The sequence below is a fragment of the Mus caroli genome, unplaced genomic scaffold (genome assembly GCF_978045245.1).
Source record: "Mus caroli unplaced genomic scaffold, Mus_caroli_1 scaffold_18, whole genome shotgun sequence".
In the NCBI taxonomy this organism is placed as follows: domain Eukaryota; kingdom Metazoa; phylum Chordata; class Mammalia; order Rodentia; family Muridae; genus Mus; species Mus caroli.
The window spans coordinates 58,467,492-58,471,792 of record NW_028227273.1 but is presented as its reverse complement, the minus strand read 5'-3'; the positions used below and the strand labels follow the sequence as shown (position 1 = coordinate 58,471,792).

The 4,301-nt window shown below is 40.4% G+C and overlaps 1 pseudogene; it reads left to right on the top strand.

Moving 5' to 3' along the window:
* Positions 1-3,469: 3,469 nt before the first annotated feature.
* On the top strand, positions 3,470-3,910 carry LOC115029739 (large ribosomal subunit protein uL15 pseudogene; annotated as a pseudogene).
* The last annotated feature ends 391 nt before the right edge of the window (positions 3,911-4,301 follow it).

Below are 4,301 nucleotides of genomic sequence, written 5' to 3'. Positions count from 1 at the left end.
CAGAACACTGTGCAAACTGGGCAAAGAAAGAACAGGAAGTCAAATACTGAACTCTGCCAGGACTCCATAGAGATGAAGTCCCTCATGATTCCTGCTTCAAAGAACAATCTGTCAGATGTTCTGGGCCAGTAGCCTGAAGACATGGGTGTTCCAAAGTTGCAGAGGGACCCTGGGTTCAGGGAGCCAGCAGTCTCTGTCACTTCTATAGTTCTAGTAGCTGCTTGTTCTGCACTTCCTGTCTATGTTGATAAGATCCATTCTTCTCAGGTCTCTGATGGGGTTCATAATTAGATAGTTATACTCTCACAGTTAAGACCAAGGATTTAAGAAATTGTTTTAAGGTTTAAGAAGAGATTTTTATGTTGATAAATATGATAGAAAGTGATTTAAGTACAGACCGTTGGACTCAGCAAGATTAGATAGATAATGGAATACTTTCTCCAAGGTTGTGGACTGGACATTGTGAATGTAATTCTTAGAAGATAGTAGCATATAGTTTACTGATGTTAGAGAGACAGTTATGATTCAGACAAAAGGGGGAAATGTGGCAAGATATTAGGTCTTATTGTGTAGCCCAAGATTCTGAACTTGGAACAGGAAAATCCAGTGTCTGCTTGTGGAGTTGCACACCCCTAACAGACACCTTTAAGCCAAGAGCTTTCTGTTAATTGAAAACAGGTTGTTGTGGTGTGGCTCAGCCCTTACACACAGCCTTTTCCCCAAAAGCTTTCTGTAAACAATATTATTTAAACCCAACCATAGGTCAAGAGGCAGAACATGCAACCAGTTGACAGGGTGAACATAGGAAACACAGGAAGTAGAAAGGAGGGAGATTGAGTTGGAGGGAATTGAAGACAGTGTGGAGAAGAAGGAGCCTTCAGAGACCTTGGTGGAGTAGACAGGACTTTTCTCTGCCTCACTGAGCCAGCAGGTTTTCACCCCAGCATGTGGCCCATTTGTCTTCATTGGTAAAATTGAATGATAGGGATTTTGTTTCTAAAAACCACAGACTATGAAAACAGATGGTTTAAGATATGAACCATGTGTCTCTCCTCCATTTTGGCTGATGACCTCATCAAAATCTAAGATGCCATATGACTGGCAGCCATCTTTACTAAGCTTAAAGACTACATCCCATGTGAGTTTATCACCACCTTCAGGTGACCATTTGTTACAAAACAATGACCGTAAAACTTTTTTGTCCTAATGAGTTTTCTGTATATCGTAGTATCTCTTCGTAGATTAAGAAATATTTCTGATCGGCATAAATTTTTGTATGAAGATAAAAATCTAAGGATATAGTTTGTATAACATATTAAATATGTGATTATTCTTAGGTTTAGAATATAGTATATGTGATGATAAAAATTTAAGGTTATAAAGATCTACTTATATTAGCAGTAGCTGATATAAGATGTAAGTCTATCCTCCTGGGTCTTTGCTAAGTGCTCAGCACATGGGTGCTGTAAAATATAGATAAGTACAACACACGATTGAGGAATAAGGTCTGAATTTTATTCTAAAATCTTATGTTATGAGCATGTGAGCATTATATACATTCATATATAGGTTATTGTGTCAGATCCCTGGAACTAAAATTACAGACCATTGTGAGCTGAAGTGTGGTTGCTGGGATTTGAACCTGGATCCCCTGGAAGAGCCACTGGTGCTCTTCACCTCTGAGCTATCTCACCAGCAAGTATATTTGATAAGTAAGATATACTGATTACTAAGTTCTATATTTCTTTTTTTTTTTTTAAGATTTATTTATTTATTATATGTAAGTACACTGTAGCTGTCTTCAGACACTCCAGAAGAGGGCACCAGATCTTGTTACGGATGGTTGTGAGCCACCATGTGGTTGCTGGGATTTGAACTCTGGACCTTCGGAAGAGCAGTCGAGTGCTCTTACCCACTGAGCCACCTCACCAGCCCAGTTCTATATTTCTAAGGCCTACTCAGCTTCACAGTGATGTTCATGTAGCTTTGTTGTCCTTGCTCACCTTGCTAAGCTTTAGCTATTTAGAGAAACTGAGTCATACAAAATCTGTGGTGTTGTGTAATGGTAAACTATAAAAACTACCAGTCTCCTATGGACTAAAGTTTAAGGCATTTATGGTTAATTTAGATGATAAAGGAATTTCAACTCAACTTACTAAGGCTCAAACTTAACAGAGATAAATTTACAAAATCTTAATCTTATGTAAGTTACTGACTCACTGTAAACTGTGGAGGACAATTAACACAGGCAAGTTAAAATCAGGAACAAGGTTTATTAGCCTCCTGTATGTGTTTCCTAAGTTAAGCCTAAAACAAGTTACTAGAAACAAGGAAAGTTTGTTCAGTGTAGCTATCCTTAGCAGCTAACAGTCCTCAAAACTTTTCAGAGATCTGCTGAATATGGCATTTAAAATGATGGAAAAGCTTACTATGACAGACAGAGACCCTCAGCTACTAGAGACAACCCCAGGTCTTCACAGGTGATGATGGGCTAGAGAAGAATTCCATCTTGATTTTGCTTTAAATGTGACAAAGCCAGACCTACTGGGTGAAATCTGCCTTTCACCAGGATCCTGTAGAAACTGTGGACAACTGGGGAGTTGATTGTCTTGCTTTGCTTAGACAAAGTAGGCTGATTCCCCAGGGTCCTCCTCCAATGGAGAGTCTTTGGACCTTCTGGACCAGGCAGGGAAGAGTGATACTACCCTGGGTCCTCTGTCCCCAATTCAATCCAGACTACCACAGTGGAGCCTTCAGTGGTTGTCTAGGTAACGGACACATCTGCCTTTTTTGTTGTTGTTGTTTTGTTTTGTTTTGTTTTGTTTTTGTTTTACAAGACAGCATTTCTCTGTGTAGCCCTGGCTGTCCTGGGACTCACTCTGTAGACCAGGCTGGCCTTGAACTCAGAGACCTGCCTGCCTCTGCCCCGGCCACATCTGTCATTTTAAATAGATTTGGAAGCTGCTTGGTCTGTACTTCCTGTTTTCTCAGGAGAGATTCATCCTTCTCAGATCTCTGATGGTGTGGACTAGGGAGAGCTTTGTCAGTTTCTCAGGGAGCAACAGCACAGGCTTCAGGTGCTTCTCAGTTCTCTGCATGTGTAAAAATCATGGACACTTTCCTAGAGTTGCTACTGGGTCTAGACAGTGATCACATTGTTAACAGATTCTAAGAAGAGAAAAACTCCCACCAAAGATCTCAATGTAACTTTTTACTATTCGTTTATGTAAAGGAAGTTGTTTTACAATGACTGCTCTCAGGAACCAACCACCTGTGTCTTGTGGTGAATAATTGGATGGAAAAAACTGTAAAGTGTATGTAACTTCAAGGATATGAAAGGTTAAGTGCGTTGCAACGATCTTAAAAGTGGGCTTTGAGATCTGTGAATGTGGCTTATAAAGGCTATAAAAAGTATTTTAATTGCAACTTATAAAAGGTCTAAGGAGCCTCCTTCCTTTCTGCCACTGGCATGTCATCCAGACTGAGGAAGACCTGGAAACTCCGGGGCCACCTGAGGCACGGCCATGGAAGCATCAGGAAAACACCTCGAGCAACCAGGAGACCACAAGAACGCTGGAGGCATGCATCACCTCAGGATGAACTTCCACAAATGTCACCCAGGTTACTCAGGGAATGTTGGTGGCATTACCACCTGAAGAGGAACCAGAGCTTCTGCCCAACTGTCAACCTGGATAGATTGTGGATGTTGGTCATCGAGCAGACATGGTTCAATGCAGCTAAAACCAAGCCTGGAGCTGCTCCCATCACTGTTGTGCGATCAGGCTACCACAGAGTTCTGGAGAAGGGAAAGCTCCCAATGCAACCTGTCATCGTGAGGGCCACATTCTTCAGCAGAAGAGCCGAAGGGAACATTATGGGTGTTGGAGGTGTCTGTGTTCTGGTGCCTTAAAAGTCAGTCCAGAGGTTAATTAAATGCTAACATTTTCAAAAATAAAAATAAAAAATAAAAAGGTCTAAGGAAGTGATTAAAGGTGTGTAAATGCAATTTGTACAGGTATAAGAAAGTGATTAAAGGTGTATGTAAAAATGAAAGATGCTTCAGATTGCTTCCCTCTCTATGGTATTGTTATATTAAGACCTAAAAGTTCAGAGTTTTAACATTAACCAATGAAGTTCTGATCAGCTATTGATCTAGTTATGACAAACCATGATTGCTATTATCACAGTCACAAGCTCAAAATTATGAATTTCCTATGGTTGTCTTCTAAGTATAGACTTAAAAATGCTTCTCACTGAGCTAAAAACATCTGTCTAATCTGTATGCACGCAGTGTTCTGGAT